At 38.5% G+C, this 26,960-nt stretch overlaps 1 pseudogene; it reads right to left on the bottom strand.

Annotated features, from left to right (window-relative positions):
* LOC130885501 (guanine nucleotide-binding protein G(i) subunit alpha-3-like) overlaps window positions 1-26,960 on the bottom strand; it is a 98,257-nt pseudogene that overhangs the window by 61,162 nt on the left and 10,135 nt on the right.

Raw genomic sequence — 26,960 nt, 5'->3', positions numbered from 1 at the left:
GGGGTTGACCTACTTTTAAGGGAAATGAATTCCAGGAGTCAGGCTTTGTGGCTCATGCTTCATCCATATGTGTCCTCCCAGTGGAGGAGAGACTTGTCTACAAATCCTGTCTGCTAATGGCAGCTGCTATCCTCACAAAGAACTGCTAGACTACCTTGGATTCTGTTTGTTTGGTTGGTTTGATTTGGGGTTTGTTTGTTTGTTTTCTTCGACACAGGGTCTCACTATGTCCTGAACTCACTATGTAGACCAAACTCGCTTTGAACTAATAGAGATCTACCTATTTCTGCCTCCTGAGGGCTGGGATTAAAGGCATGGTCCACCATACTCAGTTTCCCCAAGATTCTTAAAGCATGCCATTAACTTGAACCAGGCAATAGCCCCACATCCCAAGGCCAAATGCAGTTGCACACAGGATATTCACTGTATAACACAGAGATGTCAGCTCATTATTCTTATTCTAATAGCATTAATTTCTAAAATATTCATGTCTTCCTAAAATGATTATTAATACAGAATAACCCCTTGACATAACATTTAAGCTTTTGTGCTTTGTTTAGAAATTCTGAAATGAGCTAGTTCATAAAATAGTTCTTTATAAAATGTGAATTTTAGAAGTGAATTTCCTAAAAAACTAAGAACAGAACTGTCATATGATCCAGATATACCAATCCTAAACATATACCCAGAGAATTTTACATATTATTTTTTAAGTATTTCTTAATGCAAGAGTCAGGATTCTGCAGAAAACTTACACATCATTTGAATTGCTGAAGGCATGGAGTTCTCCACTACAATTAAACTCCTTTCCTGTGGTTCATCAGGCCAGGTAAACAAGAGGTCTTCGTAAGGAGACTGGTGTCTATTTTCTTATTTTGGTTGTTGAGTGGCCACACTAGAGTTTAACCACCATTGGTCCTAACCCAGATGTCAATTTCTTCCTTCTTGATATTTATTTCTTCCTCTCTAAGACAAGATCATCAAGGCAGAAGAGCAGAACTGGTGGGCTGTGATTTAGACAACTGTGCAAATAATTGTTTCCTTTTTTTTCTTTTCTGAGACAGGGCCATGCTGTAGAGTCCAGGCTGGCCTTGACTGTGCTATTCTTTGGTCTCCACCTCATGAAACCGTGACTAGCAGCATGCAGCACCTCTCACAGTGACTAACTCATTCTTAGCCATAACATGGAAAAGTTAACTGAGTCTGTTCTCCATTGAATTATCCTGGAGCTGCTATAGGAACACTTTTCCAGCCGCCTCCTATAGGTGTGAGAGTAAGCAGGGCATCCTTTTGATCCTTTATACAAAATGATAAAATGGAAATATTAAAAACTTGTGAAGGGTTATCTAGAAATTAATTTTGACTTTTAATTGCAGCTCAAGACTGGAGGTATCTTTTAAAAATATTTGACGGAAGCCAAGGAAGGAACTCAAACAGGGCAGGAATCTGGAAACAGGAGCTGATGCAGAGGCCGTGAAAGGGTGATCCTTATTTTAAAAAGATGCACAGTTTAAAATAAAGATATCACTATATCTAGTTCTCTTAGAATCACTATTTTAATCCGGTAATTCCAAAGACAAGCTTTGAAAATGAGAAAGGAAACTGGAAGTTCAATAGAAAGAAACCTTATGGGGAGGGCACAACATACAAATCAGAGTGGCCTAGAACAGATTTGAAACCTCTACAAGGTTTTGCCTGAGGTTATACTAAATCACAGCAATTTATCAACTTGTTTGTTTGATTTTTGTCAGTTAAATTGTCATCCTGCCATTTTGCCAGCAGAGCAGGGACATGAAAATGAAGCTCCTAGCCCAAATGATGTCTGATTGAGCACAGGTTAAAGGCTGCGTAAAAAGATTTCTTAAGCAATTAGCTGGCACACGTGAAGTAATTAGGGCCTTGGGCCTGCCAGTAAGACATTTGAGAAGGTTAGTCTTCGCATGATTTCATTTGCATGAGTTGAAACACCTGCAATGAGTGGGAGAAAGATCTGGATTTACCCGGCCAAAAGAGAAGTCTACATGCCCTGTTTCCATTTCATCATTCATTAGAAATGTGCAATACTGCAGACTTGAAAACCACGTTCAGGGCATGATGGAATGGAAGGACTTATTTAGAGTTTATATTGCTGATAAAACGCCTGGACCAAGAGCAACTTGGGGAGAAAAAGGTTTATTTACCTTACACTTCCATATCATAGTCCATCACTGAAGGAAATCAGGACAGGAACTCAAGCAGGGCAGAAACCTGCTGAAAGGCTTTAAGCCTAATTCGAAAGCTGCTGGTTACCATGAAGGTGTGTATGCCACTACCGAACTTTAGGGTTATCATACCATGCTGGTCATTGTAATAGTTTGTAGATTCATAGCTAGGTGGGACCTTTGGTTGCTTCCATCCTTTGGAAACTTACATGGAGTCTTCTGGTACCATGAAAACTAGGCCACAGAAAAAAGACATTCAGGTCAGTTTTAGATAAGGGAGCTCTGAGCGCTGTGTCTGAAGAGAATGGTATCTTCAGCAATGGACACTCATTTTCCACCTCTGGGGAACAACCCAAGGCCAATAGCAATAATACGTAATGTTTTGGGAGACGCTTGGATGACTCTGACCAACAACTCAAAAGAGGGTTATCTCATGCCTGGTATTAAGACTTTTATTAGATGGCCTTTAGCTCTTGGAGTGAGATTACCAGCCAAGACAGGAAATTTTTCTTAAACTGTATATGTATGTCTGTTTTATGCTCATGCTGTGTAATTCAACTTGAAATCTGCAATGGTGAGACTGCAATAAGCTCTCTTATTATACAGGATTGTTTTAGCTATCCTGGGTATTTTGTGTTTACATATGAAGATGAATATTTTTTCCAATTTTTGTAAAGAGAGAGAGAGAATTAGAATTGTGATGGAGATTGCATCAGATCTGTAATTGCTTTTGGTAGGATGGCCATTTTCACGATATTAGTCTACTGATATAGCAGTATGGAAGAGCTTTCTTTAATGTCTAAACATTTTTATTATAGAATTTAATCATTTATTTGGTTAGTTGTCACAGTGTATATTTTCAGCTATTGTTAAAAGTACTGTTTCTCTTATTTCCTTCTCAATGTCTTTGTCATTTCTATTCAGGAAATTGACTAATATTTTTGTGTTAATTTTGTATCTTGCTACTTTTATGAAAGTGTCTATCATTAATAGAGGTTTCCTGGTGGATTCTCTAGGTTTTTTAATATATAAAATCATATGGTCTGCAAATAAAGATACTTTGATGCTTTCTTTTCTAATTGTATTTTCTTGGTCTCCTTGAGTTGTCTTATTTCTCTGGTTAATATTTCAAGTACTATATTGAATAGGTATGGAGAGAATGGACATCCTTGTCTTGCTCTTGATTTTAGTGGAAATTCTCTTAATTTCTCTCCATTTAGATTGATGTTGGCTGTTGTCTTGTTGTAAATTGCCTTTGTTATGTTGAGGTATATTCATTGTATCCCAAGTTTCTCCAGACTGTTATTATGAAGGAATGTCAGATTTTGCCAACATTATTTTCTGCATCTAATGAAAAAATCACATGGTTTTTTATTTCAGTCTGTTTTGTGATGTGTCTCATTCATTGACTTTATGTATGTTAAACCATCTCTGCATCCCTAGGATAAAGCCAACTTGATCAAGGTATTAATCTTTGGTGTGTTCTTTTACTAAGTCTGCAAGTATCTTACTAATAATTTTAACATCTATGTTCAAAATGGATATTGATTTATAATTTTTTGTTGGATCTTTGTATGGTCCTGGTATCAGGGTAATAGTAGATTCATGAATAGAATTTGGAAATGATTTTTCAGTTTCTATTTTGTGTAATAATTTGAGGAGAATTGACATGAGTTCTCTTTTGTACACCTGGTAGAATTCTGCCCTGAATTCATTTAGCACTGGGCTTCATTGTTATTGTTGGGGAGATGTTTAAATTACTGCTTCTATTTCAATTAGGGTTATAGGTCTATTAAAATTGTTTACATCGTCTTAATTTAACTTTGTTAGTTCATATATATCAAGTAACAGATGCATTTCTCTTGATGGGATAGATTTTTAAAGCCTGTCTTTGTAATTTTCTAGATTTCCTCAGTATCTGCTATAATAATGTCTTCTGTTCTTTGTCTCATTTTTGGTTTCATTGTTGCTACTTTTCCATTGATTTCCTCCCAGAGTTTGATGACTTTTCTTTTCTACTCCTTTGGGTTATTATTTTGGTTGTTTTTCTAGAGCTTTTAAGTATGTCATTAAGTTGCTAATATGAGATCTCTCCATTTTATTTATGTAGGCATTTGGCACTATGAATTTACCTCTTAGAACTGCTTTCATTGTGTCCATAAGTTTGGGTATGTTGTGTTTTTATTTTCTTTCAGGAATAAAGAGTTTTCAATTTATTTCTTGATTTCTGTCTTGACTCAATTTTCATTCAGGAATGAGTTTTTCAGTTTCTGTGAGTTACTATACTTTCTACTGCTTTAATCCAAGGTACAATGAGCCTTGTTTATTGGTTTCTGTTATTTTATTGTTGCAGTATCAGGTTTTTGGCTTTGTTTGTCTGGTTTTGTTTTTGCCTCTTTTGATTTACTGTTCTGGGATTATTTATTCCTTGTGTCCTCTTATGTGAAGCTAACCTTCTCTTCAGACTGAAGTTTCCCTTCTAGCACCTTCTATAAAGCTGGATTATAGGACTTACATTTACATGTGACTTGGTATATTTCCCCTGTGGTTTTCTTTGCTCTGTATGTATACTGTTTTAATTATTATGTGTTGTGGGTAATTTATTTTATGACCCTATCTACTTGATATTCTGTGTGCTTCTTGAACCTTGGGAAATTTTTCTTCTATGATTTTGTTAAAATATTTTCTGTACTTTGACCTGGGTTCTTTTCCCTCTTTTATCTCTATTTGTCTTACTTAGTGTTTCTATAGCTGTGATGAAACACCATGGCCAAGAGCAACACAGGGAGGAAAGGGTTTATTTCCCTTATGGTTCCACAACATAGCCCATCCCTAAAGGAATTCAAGACAGGAACTCAAGAAAAGCAGGAACCTAAAGGAGGAGCAGATACAGATTACATGAAGGGGTGAAGCTTATTGACTTGCTTATCATGGCTTGCTCAGTCGAGTTCCTTATAGAACCCAGGACCAGACCAGGGGTAGCACCACCCAAAATGGGTGGGCCCTCCCCCATCAATCCGCTACAGCCAGAGTTTATGGAGGCATCTTTCTAATTAAAGTTACCTGCTTTCAGATAACTGTTGCTTGTGTCAAGCTGACATAAAACTAGCCAGTACACTATTATTCATAGATTTGTTTTTTTTCATAGTGTCTCAGGTTTCCTGGCTGTTTGTGTCTGGGTTGTTTTGTTTTGTTTTTAACAATTTCTTTGACTAAGCAATCCATTTCTTCTACCCTCTCTTCAAAACCTGAAATTCTCTCCTCCATGTCTTCTAATATGTTGGTGTGAAGGTTACATTTGAAGTTTTTGACATCTTAAATCTTTCATTTCCAGTTTTATTTCATTTTGGGTTTTCTTCAGGGATTTTATGTCTTTGTTATATTCTACTTTCATGTCTTGACTTGTTTTCACTCAACTATCTGTGCTTCCAGTCTTCATTAAGGTGTTTATTCAATATAACATATTCATAGTTGCTCTTATGAAGTCCACGTCTTCTGTTTCAGATAAATTATGTTTTCATGACCTATTGCATTAGCGTTATTGGCTTCTAGAGGAGGCATACTGTCTTGGTGTTCATACTTGTTCCGGGATATAGGCACGTGGAACTAAAGACATTTGATGTGTTTCCTGGTGTAGATAACTGGTCTCGTCTCTGCTGGGTAGGTATTCTGTTCTTTGGCTGTTGTGATTGACTCTGGGACCTAGGCAAATGTGGCGGCTGTGGGTTCCATGGTAGAGAGCATTTCTATGCCTTGGTGGGTGTTTGAAAGGAATGGAGATAGGTGAGAAGAAAAGGTTGAAGGGGCTGCAGGAAGGAAGTAGAGTGAGCCTGGTTTTGTACAGAGAGGTGCAGTCCCAGAGGTGAGCTTGGCAGAGGGGTTGCTGTCAGCAGGCTGCAGTGGTACTAGCAGTAAGTCTGGAGAGACAAGAATGCAGGGCAGGAGGACATCAAAGGCCACCTACGGAAATTTCAATTAGTGTCGCCACAGGGAAACGCTGGTACAGAAGGGTTCTGCAGGTAGAGGGGTGCCACAAAGGAGGGGAGCTATGCAAGGCATAGGCAGGGAGAGGCATCAGTAGGGAACTAGGGGAACTCTGGTTCTGAACGAAGAGGTGGAGCCCCTAAGGTATGAAGGTGGGCCTGGAGAAGAGGCTCCTCTATGTCTATGTAATTACTTTCTTTAAAACTCTTTTTGTGATGAAAGAAGAATTTGTAAAATCATCTACACTCATCAGATTACTGCAAATGAAATTTCCCAGATCCTTCAAAGTTCCCCAAATTAAAAAGCCCAACCCCATTCATATAAAAGTAATAGCATATTTAAATTTTAGAAGTGAAATATGCTGGCAAGCAATCAAAATAGTGAGTTACTGTTAGCAACACTAGTAACTACTGTGTATGGCTCTTGTGGTAGTAGGAGTAAAGCCAGGACCTTGGACATGCTAGGCAAGAATCCTACCACTGAGCTACATTGTCAGTTCCATTCTATATCACCATATATGTTTAAAAATCACAAAGAACAAGGCTGAAGTAGTGGCTCATTAGTTAAGAAAACTGGCTGCTCTTCCAGAGGGCCCAGGTTCAATTCCTAGCACCCATGTGGTTGCTCACAACCCTCTGTGAGTTCAGTACCAGAAGCATGATATTCTCTTCTGGCCTCCAGACACTGCAGACATGTAGTGTGCTGATATACATGCAGGCAAAACAGGCAAACACATTAAATTAAAATAAAAAATAAGAAAGCAAAGAACAATGATGCTCATGTTATTTCCCTGTAAAGTATGAAATCATTTTTAACTGCTGAAACACTCTGCAAATACAAGGAATTCAATTGTTGAGTTTTTCTTTGGAGTATTACTTTAGCTTAACACTTAAAGAAAAATAGAGAACTACAATAAATTGAGAAAGCTGAATCTCTCTCTCCAGCTGTTCTAGGCTTTAGCTGCCTTGCACTCTTTCCCAGCTAAAAATGGGAGTGTAGATTCCAGTACGTGGGGTGGAGACAAGTTCTTAAGCTTCTTTTCCAACTTCATCAAGAATTTTAGCTTTTTCCTTCATACCAAGAGTTTGAATTATTGGGTAGCAGACATGCTGTCAAAAGACTGGATAATTATCTGTCATTTTCCATGTCTGAAGGCAGCCTTCCACCTCTGCAACTTGATGGATAATCTGTGCTTGCATTCCAAAATTCATTATATTTGGATTTTATGTGGGTGTGCATGATCCCTTGAGGGAGAAACCTCAAGCAACCTCTTTTCCTCACCACCTCTATCCTAACCCCCCACATCTTGCATATACACCACAGTCCACATGTAATACACACACACACTCACACACACACACATATACACACACATACCGCACAGAAAGACATACCCCACATTGGCCAGATACTGATCCAAACTCTGGATATTTGTTCATTATTTTTTTGATCACACACATATTTTCTATTCTCATTTTACATCATCTCCTAACCTAACAAATGGTCATAATCAATCAAGTTAAAAACCCAAAATGCAAATGCTGATGGATTTTGTCCCTTGATACCATTGTACTTTGCAAAAGTTTAACTCATTCAGGATTGGAGAAATGGCTCAGTGGCTGAGAGTATTCCACTACTCTCCCTGAAGACCTGGGTTCAGTTCCTAACCTCAACATGGTGGCTTAAAACCATCTGTAATCACAGCCCCAAGGGATCTAACACCCTTTTCCATACTATGTGGGCATGAGATACATATGTAGTATACAGACATACATGAAGGCAAAAATATTCTTACACATAAGATAAATCAAAACATTTTTTAAAAATGTTTAACTCAGCCAGGCGGTGGTGGCACACGCCTTTAATCCCAGCACTCGGGAGGCAGAGGCAGGCGGATCTCTGGGAGTTTGAGGCCAGCCTGGTCTACAAGAGCTAGTTCCGGGACAGGCACCAAAGCTACAGAGAAACCCTGTCTCGGAAAAAAAAAAAAAAAAGTTTAACTCATTTCATAATACACCTAATGGCAACGCTTTAGATCGGAATATGTTATGTGAGCTCGTGTGTGTGCATGTGTGTGTGTATACATACAGAGGCCAGAGATTGATCAACCTTCTTTCATGCTCTCCGTCTTTTAGAGGGTGCACTAGGGAGTTGGCTTGGAAAAGGTGTCTCTCGCTCAACCTGATGATCAACAGTTTGGCTATACTAGTTGGCTAGTCAGCTCCAGGTATCCAGTCCCCAGCACTGAGACCACAGACATGTATCCCAATACCCAGGTCTTCATATGGGTTCTGAGGAGCTCTTTACTGAATAAATCATCTCCACAGCTCCTGAAGATATTTTTTAAGGAGCTATGTATTAAAGGCAAAGGACAAAATGCTGACTCAGTTGAAAATATAAGTAGACTTGACACCCATAGAAAAGGATGCATAATAATTTATCTCTACCTTTACCCTGGTTATTTGGGGGGGGCCGTAAATATGTATGCTTAAGAATGGCTAAGGAAAACAAACCCCCTTATCCATTCTTAAATTCTATCATGCCCGATAATTATTAAGAACAACCATGTCTTTACACAAAAGAATTTGTTGTCTCAACAAAGTTTCTGAATAATTATATTACAGTAAGCTCCAAAAAGACATAAGTATCCTATCTCAGAGATAGAAGCAACTGGAATCATAAATAGTTCCAACATGGAGCACAGCACAGCTGTGTTTCTACTAGGAAGCAGACAAAGAGGGACTGGCAAAAGCAGTCTCAAGTCATGGAGCTCTTGCATGTAGGTAAGAAGGGGACCTTGAAATGGAGTTCTACGGGGTCTAGGTTTAAGAATCTATCATGCAGACATGCACAGCTGTCAGCTCATGGATACAATGCATTCTGTGTGCGGAGCTCTGCAAGTTACAAACCAAAAATACAAATACTGATGGACCTTGTCCCTTGACACCATTGTGCTTTGCAGAAGTCTATATCATTCGGGTCATTGTCTGTCATTTTCCACATCTGAAGACAGAGCTCTGGCCTCAGGGTAATTCTTCTCAAAATGTTGTTCTCAGACCTCCACCAGCAGCGTTTAGGGTTCTGTAAGTCAAACTCTAACTCCTCACCCACTTCCTACCAAATCAGATGTACGAAGGCAGGTCTCAGCGGTCAGTGTTTTAACAGTCTCTTCAGGAACCTCAGCAATGGTGCTTCTGGGGACCATAGAATGCTCAACTCAGGCTAGACATCACAGCCACGCAGAAAGCATAAAACTTGGAAGCTCCCATATTTTTCTTTGATCGGTTATGAAATGAGCAAGTAAGGGTGGAAATGAGTCTGCTTTGTGGCATCCCAGCCTATGTGAGCTTAAGCTCAGAAATTCCAGGGACAGGTCCAGGCTCAGGAGGGCCTTCCAAACTTGCTTTAATGCTATCCTGATGTTGTTACTTTTAAATTTTAAATTTTTAAATTTTTTTTTTTTGGGAATTAGCCCTGTGCTAGGCTCCAACTATCTTTTCAAGGGGCCCCAGGTAATTCTAGTCATAGTCAGCAAGAACAATGGGTTTTAAAAAACTTATAAAAGAAGCAAGCAGTTAACAAAAACTCAGTATGGCTTCACAGTCAAGATGAACAAATATTATATGACTCAAGTTATAATTACATTAAAATAAAACTTTAGGTAAGATAAATTTAGTAGCTCTTAATTAACGAAGGAAAATAACCTACTAACTGCTGTGCTGCTATACCTTAGCAGATAAAGGCACTGTTGCCAAGTCTGATCATTTGATTTTGATCCCAGGGACCCACACTGGAGAAGGAGAGAATCAACTCCATCACGGCATTTGTGTGTCTCCATCCGCACGCAATTAAATAAATAAATGTGATTCTAAATCTTTGCATTAAAAAATAAAAATTTTAAAAAATATTTTAAAACATGTTTTAGTAATGGCAGTCTCCTGAACAAGTCTAATAACTCTTCCTGATGGTGTAGGCAGGCAGCGTGTATGATAAGTATGTAGAGCAAGGCCTTACTCACAGAGTCCAGTCAGTTACAGTTTGATCGGTTACAGCTTGGGTTTTGCCTCATTTGAGCATGGTCTGATCAGCTGGATGGTAATTGGTAGGTATACACTCAGCTATTTGATTCTGTATGTAAACTCCTATACCAGGCTTTCAGCCAATTACATGCTAAATTAAAATGTAGTTCATTGAGTCAAGTTTGAAGTATAGAAGACGCCATCCCCAGGCAAAATTTTGTTTAATATGTATGTTGTTAAACTGATTTTTAAAAAAGCCTTAAAAGTTGGCTAACACAGATTAGTAACCACACCTACAAGCAATTGTCACTAATTTTAATAAGAGGATTAACCATTACTTGGATGCAAATATTAAAGAAATGCTAGTGTTTTTATATAACACTATGCAATACTTCAGTGGGAAGAATCAGTATATGACTGTCACCAGTTTGCCAGTTCACAGCTCACCACAGCAGATTATGGGCATCTCATCCCCAGATCGCTCCTTATGGCATTAACATGTATCTTCAAATCAGTCATGACGCAACTACTCACATCACAAATGTAAGGGATCAGTTGGCATCGACTCACCAGCACACCGATACCACCAAATACTGAGTAATTCATACCATTCATACCATCTTCTAAGATGCACTTTGCAAAGAAGGAAGCGGAATGATGTCAGCTGTGGGACTTTCCTGAGCCACACGTAGAGGGATTTATTAGTCATTAGTAAAGTGATTTGTCTCTGATCCTTTCGTTTGTCTACAGTGTCTTACCAGCGAGAAAAACAAAATATGAAAAGCTTTTAACACAGTCATAAACAGTACAAACCCAACAAAATAAGCACAATATGAAAAAAAACTATTCGTTTGAATAAAAACCAAGTCTCTGTATAAGGGCAGAGTGGGAAAACCGCCTTAAACGTGGTTTCTAAAAGGAGATTAGAGACACTGTTTGAGAATTCTGAGTTGATGAACAATGCGATGCCGCGCTTGATCGACTTTAAATCTGGACGGTTTACTCATGAGTCCACCCTGTCCCGTGAGCCGCGGAACACACAATGACCTCAATTTGGGTGAGTAACTTAACTGCATGCCTCTGTCCTTAAGTATAGGCTAGCGCCATATCCCCTTCCGTGCGCATCGCTTTGGCTCTAAAATGGTTTCTTTAAGGGAAATATTCAACCAATTAAAAGATTAGATGCGTATCAAAAATTAGCTTCTTCCAGTGGTGCTCCGTGCTACCTTCTCCTTCCAAGGGCCTAAAACAGGAGAAATGTTACGATATCCCTTGAGTGCCCACTGGGACTCACTGGGCCTCTCTGAAATCCTGATCTGCAGTCTTCTTAACTGACGTCTATGACCTGCTCTAGTCTTTGAAGGTGTCTACAGCTACTACCATGATCTTTACAACTGCAGTTCCCTTCTTCTGCCTCCTGGTCCAACACACCTTGTCCACAGATCTCTCTGTACTTTTGTGTTCCCCCTGCTCAGTCAGGGTGCACAGGGCCCCCGAATCCTTAACCTTTCACACTGTAACTTTAACAAAAAAAAAAAAAAAAGAAAATCCATGACATTTGTCATCAGGGAAATGAAAAACTAAAATCATAATGTGATACCACTGTGCACCCATCAAAAGAGTTCAGACTAGAAAGACATCATAACCAGTGGTCAAGGTGAATCGAGGAACTGAAATTACTACTCAATGGCATTTGGAATGCTAAATTGTCCTTTTAAATATGGCCCAGCCTTTCTACTATTGCATGCTCACCGAAGAGAAAGAAAAGTATCTGTCTGTGCAAAGATTTGAAAAGAGAATGCTACCTCCTCAAAAAAAAAAAAAACTCCCCAGGCCCAAAAATCAGAGGCAGCATTCAGAGCAGGAAAGTGGACCTGAGATCGTTTTCAATGGAATCCTTCTCAGGAGGATTCCCATCGTAAAGCAGGATGATGAAACCCAATCCAAGCATCAGATCCCAGGAACTCAGTCAGAAGACTGCAGACAGGTGCGGGGGCGGCGCGCGGGGCGAGGCTTACCCTTGCCTGGCAAACAGCTGCTTCTAGTTCTCAACAACCATCCAGCAGAAAAGGAAAGATTTAACCTCAAATCAAGTTCAGGATTTAGAAATCGCTATCAAATAAAAGCCTAAAGACTCTGTGCTTCCTGGGCTATGTCAAAGAAGTCATAGACCCTACCATACAATGAGGAGAAACCTCGAGATGTAAGAGTAAACAGGCACTTTGATCACGCCCTCAGAACAACACTTCCGTGGTGGAAATGGTATGTTTAGAAAGGCCTATGAAAATGGAAAGTACATCTGTATGATTAAGGAAATGAAGTCAATTTTTTTCATATATATATATATGTTTTTTTATTTTTTTTCGAGACAAGGCTTCTCTATAAGTTTTTGGTATCTGTCCTGGAACTAGCTCTTGTAGACCAGGTTGGCCTTGAACTCACAGAGATCCACCTGCCTCTGCCTCCCAAGTGCTGGGACTAAAGGCATGCACCACCACCGCCCGGCGATGAAGTCAATTTTTAAAATTACTCTGAATACTAGTCTAAAAGGCAATCAAGATGATATGTGAAATATAGGTGTGATGTAGCCAGGGAAGCAGGTAGGCTAACTGCACATCTCCTCCTCTACTCCTACAAATCCAATCCCCCAGTCTCATGTCCAGCTTGGCAGCAGAAAACACTGGCTGGCCCTCACTCACCCTCTCCCACACACCTGCACTCTTATCTCCAGTAGATAACATAGATCTTCCCCTCCAAACTTCACCCCCCTCACCTATTACACTGTACCAGCCCCCAACTGTAGGAACCCATCCCTGGGAACGCACATACTTCTCTGACCAGGAAAGCAGGTAGGCTAACCAAAGATCTTCACTTCTCCTTCATTCCTCCACATCCAATCACCCAGTGTCATTCAGCAGACTATCCACAGAGGCTTCTCTAGCTCTCTGCCCCATTCCCAGGGGACTAAACAGATCCTGGCTGGGCATTCTGATTTCCCCACTCCTGTGGGCACCCTCATCCTCCCCTTCTAACTCATCTCCATTTCTATGAGTCAGTTCCCAATACCTAGAAAATTATTTTATCTGGAACTCCCAATGGCCACAACTATCAGAATCCCAGAATTTCCTACCAGACAACAAACAGCCTCCAAACTTTCCTAAGAACCAGAGAAGGCAACAGAAACCAAGGAACAAAATGCACACCCAACAAATACAAACCCAGATATCAGCATCTAGAATAACAAACTTCCCAAATTCAAATACACAGACAATAAAAACACAATCAATAACAGCAAAGATAGTATGTTTTCACTGGAACCTAGAAACTGCCACAGCAGGTCCTGAGTGTTGCAACATACCTGAAACACACGCACACAAAGGCCTTAAAATAGCCTTGCTGAATATGATAGATGTCCTTTAAAAGATGAATAAATCCCTTAAAATCTATGAAAACACAGACAGTAGAAGAAAATTAATAAAACCACTCAAGATCTGAAAGTGGAAACAGAAGCAATTAAAAAAAACTCAAACTGAGAGAAATCTGGAAATGAGAAATCCAGAAACTAAACAGGAACCTCAGGGGAAAGCTTCAACAATAAAATGCAACAAAAAGAGAAAATTTCAGAAATTGAAGATAGAAGAAATAGATCCTAGGTCAAAGAAAATGTTATATTAAAATAAAAATAAAGAAAAATCAGGGACACTATGAAAAAAACAAATCTAAAACTAAAAGGATTAGATTAGGATTAGGAAACCAGACCAAGGGCACAAAAAATATTTTTAACAAAATCATTGTGGTGGTTTGAAAGAATGTGGCCCCCAAAGGGAGTAGCACTATTAAAAGGTGTGGCCTTGCTAAAGTAGGTGTAGCCTTGTTGAAGAAGGTGGGGCCTTGTTGGAGGAAGGGTATCACTGTGGGGGTGGGCTTCGCTTAGTGTGATGCTTAGTCTACTTTGTGTTGCCTGCGTATCAACACGAAGCAGCTATCTCTTCAGCATCATGTCTGCCCACATGCCTCCACGTACCACTCTAATGACAATGGACTGAACCACTGAACTGTAAGCAAGCCACCACAACTAAATGTTTTCCTTTGTAAGAGTTGCCGTGGTTATGGTGTCTCTTCACTGCAACAGAAACCCTAATTAAGATGATTATAGAAGAAAATTTCTGTAACTTAAAAGAGTTGCCTATCAAGGTCCAAAAAACATGCAAAACACCAATAGACTAGACCAGAAAAGAAAGTTCCCTCAGCACATAATAATCAAAATATACACAACAAAAGTGAATTTTAAAAGCTACAAGGGAAAAAGAGCAAGTACCATATAAAGGCAGATCTATTAGAATAGCACTTGACTTCTCAATGGAGACTCTAAAAGTCAGAAGAATCAGGACAGCTGTTCTACAGATTCTAAGAGACTACAGATGCCAACCCAGACTATGCCCCCAGCAAAACATTCAATTATAATAGATGGAGAAAATAAGACATTGCAGGATAAAACCAAATTTAAGTAATGTCTATCTACAAATCAAATCCTACAGATGACCCCAGAAGAAAATGCCAATCTAAAGTAGTTAACCACATCCAAGAAAATGGGGGGAATAAAGAATCCCAGACCCCACAAATCAAAAGAGAGGGAAAACACCCACAAAGAACAACAACAAAGGAATCAATAATCATTGGTCATTGATGTCTCTCAGCATCAACAAATCAATTCCCCAATAAAAAGACTCAGATTAACAGAATGGATGTGAAAACAAGATCCATCTTTCTACTACATCTAATAAATACACCTTGAGATCAAAGGTAGATATCATTTCAGGGTAAAAGGATAAAAAAAAGTACTCCAAGAAAATGGACCTAAGAAGTAGCAGGCGTAACCACTTTAATATTTGACAAAAGAGACTTCAAACTGAAACTAATAAGAAAAGTTAAGAAAGGACATCATATACTCATCAAAGGAAAAATTTCCACCAAGAGGACATTGAATATCTAAGACCCAAACACAAGGACACCAAAGTTTTTTTAAAAGAAACACTTCTACACCTGAAATCATAATTTAATCCCCACACACTGATAGTGGGAGACATTAATATGTCACTCTTGCCAACAGACAGATAATTCAGATAAAATCTAAGCAGAGAAATGCTGGATCTAACAGATGTTACAAACCAAATGGACCTAACAGATATTTACAGAACATTTCACCCAAACACAAAAGAATATACCATCTTCTCTATGAACTGTGGAATTTTCTCCAAAACTGACCACATATTCTGACACAAAACAAGTCTCAACAGGTACAAGGAAATTGAAATAACAGGCTGCATCTTATCTGATCACCTTGGATTAAAACTGGATATCAATAGTAAGAAACAGAAAGCTTGCAAACCCATTGAAATTGAACCGCTCTCTTCTGAATGAAAAAAAAAATCAGTCAAGACAGAAATTAAGAAGGAAATTAAAGACTTTATAGAAGAGAAGTGGATATACAGCATACCCAAACTTATGGGACACAATGAAAGTGGCACTAAGAGCCAAGTTCATAGCGCTGAGTGTCTAGAGAAAAAAAATGGCGAGAGCTCATACTAGTAACCTAAGAGCATACCTAAAAGCTCTAGAACAAAACAAAGAAACCATACTCAAAAGGAGTAGTGACGAAATAAACAAACTCCAGGAAAAAAAATCACTAAAATAAAAACAAAACAAAAGAAAGAATCAATGAAATAAAGAGTTGGGTTTTGGGTTTCTGTTTTCATTTTTTGTTTTTTCTTTTTTTTTTTTGAGAAAATCATTAAGATTAGCAAACCTTTATCCAAATTAATTAAAGGCTAGGGAGGGAATATATAAATTAACAAAAGTATGACAGAAAAGGGGGCATAGCAACAGACACTGAGGAAATACAGAGAATAAGGATGTACTTTAAAAACCTATACTCCAACAAATTGGAAAATTAAATATATATATATATATACTTTTCTCAATAAACATCACTTACCAAAGTTAAATCAAGATCAGATAAGCAATTTTATATACCTAAAAACACTAATTAATTAGAAGCAGTCATTAAAGGTCTTTCAACCAAAAAACCTCAGGGCCAGATGGTTTTAAAGCAGAATTCTACTTCACATTTAAAGAAGAATAAATATCAATACTCTTAAAATTACTCCACAAAATAGAAACAGAAGATCACTTCATCCTACCACAGAGACACTTACTTAACTGTGTTCATTGCTGTTCTCTGCATAATAGCTAGAAATTAGAAACATCCCAGATGTCCCTGAACAGAAGAATGGATAAAGAAAATAATACATTTACATCAGAGTATTACTCAGATGATAAAGTGATATCATGAAATTCACTAGTAAATAGATGGATCTAGAAAATATCATCCTGAGTAAAGTAATCTAGGCCCAGAAAGAGAAATATGGTTTGTATTTGATTATATGTGGATGATAACCAAGTTATAATGGGTAGAAACACAGAGATTAGGTACAGAGTAAGGAACTGGGGGGAGGGGTAGATAGATTTCATTAGAAAGACAAATAGAATAGATAATTATGGTATTATGGGCAGGACTAGAAAGAGAAGATCAAGGGGGCGCAAGAGAGGGGTAAATAGAAGGGAATATTGGTAGAAACAGCTAAAATTAAGGGCCATTTGAGGAGTAGTATGGAATCTGAATACAGTAGTGTGGAGGTCCAAAAATGTGAGCCTATTTCCACTTTGTCAAAAGGTCAGAGAGTTTGAGGTTGCTCAAAATCGTTGACACCAACAAGGGATACACATCCTGGCCTAGGGTGTGGTTACTTGGTCCTTTTGACATTAAGATGGCCCATATAGATAGATCCACTCCACCCTGACCAATGGTCAGGAAATTCAAGCATACTTCTGCTTCTTCTTTTGAAATAGGAGGTATGACCTTGGGAGTGGCTGCCTTCAGGATACTTGGTCTAGGGTGGGTTCACTGCCTAAACAACAGAATGCTTTCCCCATGAACTAATGGCTTGATGGCTCAAAATATTGACAAATAACTGTTCTAGTTGTCCTTTGTATCAGTTAAAGCAGTCTTTTGCTTTCTTCCCCCTCTTGTATTGGGGTAGAAAAGTGTATGGAAAATTAAACACAGGCAGATTTCAGTATTCACTCGAGCTCCCTCCCAGTACTATCCTATGTTTTCTGTTTTATTATTTTCTTTTTTTTAATTTTTTTTTAATTTTTATTCTTTTTTAATTAAAATTTCCTCCTGCTCCCCGTTTCCCATTTCCCTCCCCTCCTCCCAAATATTGCCCCCTCCCCCCACTCTCCTCCCCCTATCCCCACTCCTCTTCTCCTCCCCCCACACCATTCCCCCTCCCTCTTGATACTGAAGAGCAGTCCAAATTTTCTGCCCTGCGGGAAGACGAAGGTCTTCTATCTACGTCCAGGAAGGTGAGCGTCTAAACAGGCTAAGCACCCACAAAGCCAGTTCATGTATTAGGATCGAAACCTAGTGCCATTGTCCTTGGCTTCTCATCAGCCTTCCTTGTCCGCCATGCTCAGAGAGTCCAGTTTCAACCCATGCTTATTCAGTCCCAGACCAGCTGGCCTTGGTGGGCTCCCAATAAATCAGTTCCACTGTCACAGTGGGTGGGTGCATCCCTCGTGGTCCTGGTTTCCTTGCTCATGTTCTCACATCTTCATACCCTTTTACTAATGTATACGATATATGAAGACCATCCAAATGAAATCATCAACAACAACAATAATAATAATAATGATAAGAATAGGGAAGACAGAGTCCCCAACTGTCACTTGTCACTTCCAATAAAGCTTCCAATATCAGGATTGGGTTACATCTAATTGAGTTGTTGGTCAAAGTGACCCATGGGAATCCCCCAAACAACCCAGTCTGTTGTCAAGACTACAGGTTTCTCTCCGCACACTGATGACAAGGCCTTATTACCAAAGACAGCACCTACACAACTCATTGAACACAGAGAAGTTGAGCTGTTGCCTACATAGAACCTTCACTCCTATGTTCCAGCACCTTTGGAACAAAATGATACTCTACATGCAATCAAAAGAGAATGACACCTAGCCAGCCACAAATCCTTTGATCTACAATGGTGTCCTACCTGAAAGATATGCCATGCAGTGGTATCATGAAGCTTGTGGGAGCAACCAACCATTATCTGATTTGACTTACCACCCACTCCATGAGTTGGAACCCATACCAGACACTGCTTGGGTGACCAAGAACCTTAGACTAGATAGTCCAGTGACCTGGGAAAAACCAAATATTACTGTTCTAAAACAAAATTTAGCCATAAAAATGACTTCTAACACCATTCTGTATAACTCTGTAATCAGTGCCTTGCCCAGCCATCAAAAGAGAAGCTTCCTCCTGCAACAGTTGGGAACAAATATGGTGATCCACTGCAAGACATCATACAAAGAGTGAGACATCTTAAAACTCTGAGCCCTAAACTGGTGGCCTCCATCAAATCCCTCTTCTAGGGGCTTAGGGAACCTTGTGGCAGAGGATGCAGAAAGAGTATAAGAACCAGAGGGAATGGAGGACACCAAGAAAACAAGGCCCTCTGAATCAACATGCCTGAAACATGTACAAGGCCTGCATGGTCTGCACAATGTCCTCTATGTATATATTATAGCTCCAGTTTAGTGCTTTTATGGGATTTCTAAGTGTGAAGGCAAGCGGGTTTCTAGTTCTTGTGCCTTCCCTTGGGCTCTTTTCCCTCTGTTTGTTTGGTTGTTTTCTAATTACATTGCATGGTTTTGCTTTACATTATTATATTTTTATTTTACTTTATTCTATTATTCTCTCCTAGAAGATTGTTTGTTTACTAATGAGAGATAGAAAGGGAAAGGATCTGGATAGGAGGGCAGGTGAGGAGGTATTAGGAGGAGTAGGGGGAGAAGAAACTGAAAGCAGTTTATATTATGTGAGAAAAAAATCTATTTTTAATTATTTTCTTATATAATACATGCAGACTGAAGTTCCCTTCTCTCCACTCCTCCCAGTACCTCCCACCTCTCTACTCCCCCATCCAATCCTCCTCCACTTCCCTTCAGATAAGAAGCAGATCTCCCAAGACTATCAACCTAACAGAGAATAACAACTGACAATAAGACTAGGCACAAACCCTCATATCAAAGCTGGATGAGGCAACCCAACAGGAGGAAAAGTGTCCCAGGAGCAGGCAAAAGAGTCAGAGACACCTCCTCTACTCCCACTGATCTGTCCATCAGAACACCAAGCTACATGACCATAGTATATATGCAGAGGTCCTAGCAAAGGCCTATGCAGGATCCATGATTGCTGCTTCAGTCTGTGAGGCCAAATGAGTCCTGCTTAGTTGACTATGTAGGCCCTATTCTTTTGGTGTCCTTGGCCCCTCTGGCACCTACAATCCTTCAATCCTTCTTCCCCGTCTCTGAGCTCTGCCTAATGTCTGGCTGTAGGACTCTCCACCTGCTCCCACACTGGCTTTTGGGGTTTGTTTGTTTGGCCATTTGTTTTTGGTTCTATCCTAGGCCTCTTGCTCCTAATCTCTCAAAAAAAAAAAAAAAAAAAAAGCCCAGAATCAGTCGGCTTCCATGCAGAATTCTACCAACTTACAAAGAAGCTGAAATGGCACGGCCTTAGTTTAGGTTACTATTACTGTGAAGAGACATCATGACCAAAGCAACTTGAGAGGAAAAGAGTTTATTTGGCTTATGCTTCTTTAACTCTGCTCATCATTGAAGGAATTCAAGACAGGACCTCAAACAGGGCAGGACCTGGAAGCAGGAGCTGATGCAGAGGCCATGGCATGGTGCTGCATACTGACTTGCTCCCCATGGCTTACTAAGCCTACTTTCTTTATAGAGTCCAGGTCATCTAGACCAGGTATGGCACCACTCACAATGGTCTCTGCCCTCTCACATCAATCACCAGTTAAGAAAATGCCCTACAGGCTTGCCTACAGCCCCATCTTATAGAGGCAAATTTTTAATTGAGATTTTCTCCTTTCAGATGACTTTAGCTTATGCCAGGTTGAATAAAATATACAACACAGATACCATAAAATAGAAAATAAAAGAACATTTCCAACTTCCTTTTACAAAGTCAGTATTACCCTGAAACCAAAGATATATAGAAAGTATAGGTCAATCTCTCTGATAAATACAGATGCTAAAAATTAAATATAACATTGGTAAACCCAACTCAAAAACACTTTTAAAAGATTATCCTCAATAAGCAAATCAGTTTCATCTCAAAGATGTAGATACTAATCAATATACATAAATTAATTGACACATTATATTCCATAAACCTACATTAAGAGAAAAGACAGGATCTTTTCATCAGACAAATAAAATGTCTTTGACAAAAATCCTAAATTCCTTCATCATAAGAGCCCTGGAGAAAACAGATAAAGAGGGGGACATATCTCGATATAATAAAGACAACATACAGTATGATCAGTCAAATTCTTTCTGAACTGAGAAAAATTTAAAGCATTTTCAATAAAATCAGAAACAAAACAAGGTTTTCAACTCTCCATACCCACAATATAGTACCTAAATTCTTAGCCAGATCAATAACACACCTGAAGGAGATCAAAGGGATACAAATAGGAAGGGAAGAAGTCAAACTAGCCTTCTTTAATGATGATATGATTATGAATAAAACACCCAAAAAGCCTCCACTAGAAATTTCCTACCTCTGAGAAGTACTTGAGGGAAACTAGCAGAATATAAAACACAGAAAAATTATTATTCTCCCTATATACAAACAACAAACACACAAAAAAAGAAATAACAAAAATACCATTGACAAGAGCCTCAACATAATGAAATACTTTGGAATAAATCTAATCAAAGAAATTAAGGAGTTATACAATGAAAATTTTAAATCACAAAAAAAGAAAGAGAAAGAGGAAGAATAGGAAGGAAGGGATGGAAGAAGAAAGAAAAGATTGAAGCCTATACCAGAAGATGGAAAAAACGCCCTTGCTCAGAAATTGTTAGGATTAATATTATTAAAATGGTGATCTTACTAAAAGCAATCTGTAGATTCAATATAATCTCTATAAAAATTTCAATTAACTTCATAGAAACTGAGAAAAACTCAAATTTTATAAGGAAACACAAACACAAAACAAAAATACCAGAAACAATCCTGAACAACAAAACTGTTGGACTTATCACCATCCCAAATCTCAAGTTATATTGTGGAGATATAGTAATAAAACAGCATGGCATGGATATAAAAACAGACTAATTCTAGAATTGAGGATATGGATGCAACTCCATTCACCTATACACAAATTATTTTTTATGAGATGCAAAACATGCCCTCAGGAGAAAAGACAGAATCTTCAAGAAATGGTGTTAATGAAACTGAATAACAGCCTGTAGACCCTCATTTCTTACCCTGCACAAAACTCAACTCCAAATGAATTAAGAAGATTTAGACATAAGGACATACCCTAAAACTGATAGGGAGAAAGTAGGAAGCATAGTGGAACTCATTGGCTTGGAGGGGACCTTCTGGATTATGCCTATTGTTCAGGCATTCAGACCAAAAATTTATAGAATTTCGTGAAACTAAAATGTTTCTATACAACAAAGAACACCATCATTTAAGTGAAGAAGCAGTCGCAGAACCAGAAAAAAAATCTTTACAGGTACACATCTGACAGAAAGTGGGGAATTTGAATATGCAAGGTGTTCAAAAATTAAATATCAAGAAAATGAGCAAGTCCGGTTTTATCCCATGCTTTTTCAGACCCAGGCCAGCTGGCCTTGGTGAGTTCCTGATAGAACATCCCCATTGTCTCAGTGTGTGGGTGCACCCCTCGCGGTCCTGAGTTCCTTGCTCGTGCTCTCTCTCCTTCTGCTCCTGATTTGGACCTTGAGATTTCAGTCCGGTGCTCCAATGTGGGTCTCTGTCTCTGTCTTCTTTCATCGCCTGATGAAGGTTAATATTCAGGAGAATGACTATATGTTTTTCTTTGGGTTCACCTTCTTATTTAGCTTCTCTAGGATCACGAATTATAGGCTCAATGTCCTTTATTTATGGCTAGAAACCACATATGAGTGAGTACATCCCCTGTTCCTCTTTTTGGGTCTGGCTCACCTCACTCAGGATAGTGTTTTCTATTTCCGTCCATTTGCATGCAAAATTCAGGAAGTCATTGTATTTACTGCTGAGTAGTACTCTAATATGTATATATTCCATACTTTCTTCATCCATTCTTCCATTGAAGGGCATCTAGGTTGTTGGTCTTTGGACTTCCCACAGGGCAGAGAACCCTGATTGCTCTTAGGGCTGATGAGGGAGGGGGACTTGATCGGGGGAGGGGGAGGAAAATGGGAGGCGGTGGTGGGGAGGAGGCAGAAATCTTAAATAAACAAACAAATAAATAAATAAATAAATAAATAAATAAATAAATAAATAAGAAGAAGGATTTGTTTGGGCCTATTGTAACAAAAGAAAATGAGCAATTGGATTTAAAAACAAGGCTAGAAACTAGTTTTCAAAAGATGCCATATAAGAGCTGAGAAACATTTCTTATCATGTTCAGCAGCCTTAGTCACCAGAGAAATTTAGATTAAAACTGCTTTGATATTTCATCTTACCCAAGTCAAAATGACTAAGATATTAAAACAAGAGAAATAAAAACAACAATGATGAAGAATGCTGGTAAAAATGTGGGAAAGGGGAAACAGATTTGTTGTTGTTGGAGTACAAAATGGTTCAGCCACCTTGAAAATCAGTGTGGAGTTTCCTCAAAATTGTGAAAATCGATTGTACTGGTTAGTTTTTTGTCAACATGACCCAAGTTAGAGTCATCTTGGAAGTGGAACCTCAACAGAAAAAAAAAATGCCTCTGTTTTGACTGTTGTTTTCTCTGGATTTTTTTTTTTGAGAGAGAGAGAAAGACAGAGTCAGAGAGATGGGTACACATGGGGGTGGGGAGAAATGGAGCTGGGTGGGGAAGGAGATAGGGAGGATCTGGAAGAAATTTGAGAAGGAAAAGAATATGATCAAAATATATTGTATGAAAAAAATATATATTGTATGGATATTTTAAAAAAATTTAAAACCTTAATATGTATTATATATAATATATTATATAGTATATACTAGATGTATACATGATATAGATATATTATAGATATATCTGTATATATATATATATATATATAACATATAGAGAGATCTATAAGTATGTGCTGTGGGACAATAGTCTTTTATCCTGTCCCTTGTATTATTTTTAATAAAACACTGATTGGCCAGTAGCCAGGCAGGAAGTATAGGCAGGGCAATGAGAACAGGAGAATTCTGGGAAGAGGAAAGGTCATTCTGCTGTTGTCACCCAGCCACAGAGGAAGCAAGATGAGAATCCCTTGCTGACAAAGGTACCAAGTCATGTGGCAACACAGACAAGAATAATGGGTTAATGTAAGATGTAAGAATTAATTAATAAGAAGCCTGAGCTACTAGGTCAAACAGCTTATGTGGTTCAAGAAGTGAGCCCTCAGCTTCCTACTCCTGCAGCCGAGGCTTATCATAAATTCATCTTTATGAACTGCAATCCTCTGAAACTGTAAGCCCAAATAAACTCTTTTTTTCTATAAGTTGCCTTGATCAGGGTATTTTATCACAGCAATAGGAGGGCAATTAATATACCAGGCATTTTCTGATGGGATTTAAGTCTTAGTCCCCAGGATAAAAACCTTTATATGGAACCACAATTGGGCTGGTCATAAGCCCTAAGAGAGCACCTACTACTATTACTTTGCTAAGTGGTCATAGTATTAGACTTATTCCTAATGATTTATCATAATAACAATAATTTAATGCATCTCTCAACCCTCATCAGAGAAACTTCTTTCTGCAGTAGATGCTGATTAACACAGAGACCCACAATTGACCAAAGCACAGTAAAAAAGAGACTAAAGAATGCTCATTCCTAATTGGAGTCTATACCGTATTTCCACCCTAAGTCTAAAGGATCATTGCAGAAGAGAGGACACAAAGGGTGTAAAATCTATGTGTAGTAGATGGTTGCAAGAAAACAGTATCTTCTGGACATAATAGGGCAATTGCACATATGAATTCACAATGGTTGTGACAGCATACACAAGATCTGTGCAAGCCAATAAGATGAAACACTAGTCTGGAGAAGAGAGTTGAACATGAAATCCCACTTCTAGCAACGGAGTTATTGATGGTTGTTGTTTACTAAGAGACAGAGAGTCAATTTCTTCTTATAGTGTAGTGCCTGGTAAGTCAACAATGGTTCCGTGAAAAGGTACATGTTCATGAATATTTAGGCAGCACAAATTGGTCTTGATAGGTTTAACAGCAAAAATGAACATAGAGGAAGATGGATGGATCATGTAAGAGTTGGGGGAGGGATATTAACATGATCAAATGCAGTCTATATAATCTCAAAGAACAAATTTTTTTTAAAAAAAAAATTGTTCAAGGGAAAATGTAATTATAAGTACATGTCATACTGCTAATAGTTATTATAAGTGTAAACTCATATTACCCAGATATATGAGTAGCCCACAGATAAAAACAAGCAGCAATGTTTGTTTCTGTAAGACAAGCCTAGGGCAGGAAGGAGGTATGAAAAAATGCAGGTCCTTTTATCATTAGTTCCTTTACAGAGTTTCATTGAACAAACCAAGTGCATCACCTTGAATTTTAAAGTCAAGCTAATTTTGGACATTCTCTGAAGGGAACAAATATTTTTCATGTGCATGTCCTTATGTTATTAGTCATGTTTGCTAGTAAATGGCTGAGTACTTCTTTTCTTGACCATTCTGTTTCATGGATTATACTTTGCTGGATCAGACTAAAGTTTCCCCTTTCTATTTATTTATTTCTGCAACGCTTTCTATTGACTTCTGGTCAACTCATCCATGCTTTTTGTTGCTCTGCATATTCATAGATACTTTCCTCACTCCTTGCCCTATCCCCTTCTCTCTGATAAGGAGGGATTAAATCTCACTCATTGTCAACTCTTCATTCTTTCCCATAAACCTCTAGGAAGATTCTAAAAGATTGTTTCATTCTGAAATCTTATAACATAAGTTAAAATTGAAACATCAGTTTCACAGCAAAGTTATACCATAGTTTCTTTCTAAAATTCTATCTATTACTTTTTCCAAACATTTGCTCACTTCCCGTGCCACAAATGCAAAGTCAGGCAGACTTCATGACTATTGGCCAGCTGTCAGACCAAAGGGCTCCGCTCCTCTACGGTAGGGGAAGATCCACTCACCTGTGGAAAATACCCCAAACCTCTACTGTGCCATCAGTGGGAATTTTAAGGTATTGTGAAGGAATTTGAACTGAAAAATACAAATGTAAAGAGAACAAATGGGCTTATGAAGCTGTGTTCACACACACTATGACCAGGTAAAGTTTTGCTAATGCTATTACAGTTCAAGTCAGGTGAGAAATGGTGTGTTCTGAGGCTTCTGAGCTTTGTCCAGAAAGCTGTAGCCTTTGACAAATCATCAACCAATTCAAAAGACTCTGTGGAACACAGTCTCCAGGATGTTTTGTGCCAATCTAACAGTTACTGAACAATCTTTTGAAAATGAAGTTGGCTCCTTGGTACATGTACACCAAGACTGCAATGTTGCTATCTTTCTGTTTTAAAAGTTGGTGGGAAGCATGGATCATTTCCATCCAAAGTGCACTATACCTGGATGAAATGGTAAGTTTGAGAAATCTCCAAAGTTTGTATCAATTCCTGTACTACATTTCTTGGACTGTGACAGATTCTCCTCATCTTTGCATTCCTTTAAAACTCTTCCGTAAAACTCATCTTGTAGAAAGAATTAACCTCAAGATGACATATTATGTGGGCTGGGCTGGTCTAATTAAACCAGTACTTAATGTATAACTTTTGGATGAACAGACCATTTGTCTTACAACTCATTTGGTTGAGCTTGGAGGATCTGCATCTGGCTTGGTCCAACTTCAACTCATTTGATTTTCCATCATTCAAGAACTGCATCTGTGCATTTGAAACTCCCACCAAATGTCACTATAGATTCTGCTTCCCACTGAACGTAGTATTCCTTGTAATCAGATCTAATGCTTTAACAGTCTCATGCAAAGCACATGCACAAATAGCATCAGTTCCTTCAAGTATTGCATAAATCTATTCTTTGGCACCTCTTTGAGCTCTTATTAAGACAAATGTGAAAGAAGGGTGATGAAAAGTCTATCAAATACAAAGAACAGGGAAGCATTCTGTTACATTTGACCCGGTCTACTCTGCATTTGCTTTCTCAGCCCTTGGCTAGACAGTGCTTCCCACAGTATCCTCCTTCACCAAAAAGGGAGTAGAGTCTCATACAAAAGAAGAAAGACTCTAGAGGTAATTCACAAGGAAATTAAATATTTGGTCTTCAAAAATTTTTATTAAATATCACTTTTTCAATCTTAAATATTTTAAGCAATTCGATTTAAAGTTGGTCTTCCAAATACACAAGCAGAAATGCACATGTGAGGTGGGCTTTGATGTATGTGTGCACTGGAGAATACAATTTTGTATTTGTTCATAGTGTGCTTGGTATTATTTCTATCCACTTCTTGCCCCACAAAGATCTTGACAGAAGAGGAAAAGAGGAAGTTTAGACACTGAATTCCATTAGTTTTAAGAAGCAAGTCAATCACTCATAGGGCCTTGCTCGTCCAAGAGAAATCAGAGATGTATTCCTTCAGAAAATATTAAAA

Source organism: Chionomys nivalis, chromosome 13 (genome assembly GCF_950005125.1).
Source record: "Chionomys nivalis chromosome 13, mChiNiv1.1, whole genome shotgun sequence".
NCBI lineage: Eukaryota > Metazoa > Chordata > Mammalia > Rodentia > Cricetidae > Chionomys > Chionomys nivalis.
Note: the sequence above shows the minus strand (reverse complement) of the source record. Positions and strands in the feature narration are given on the sequence as shown.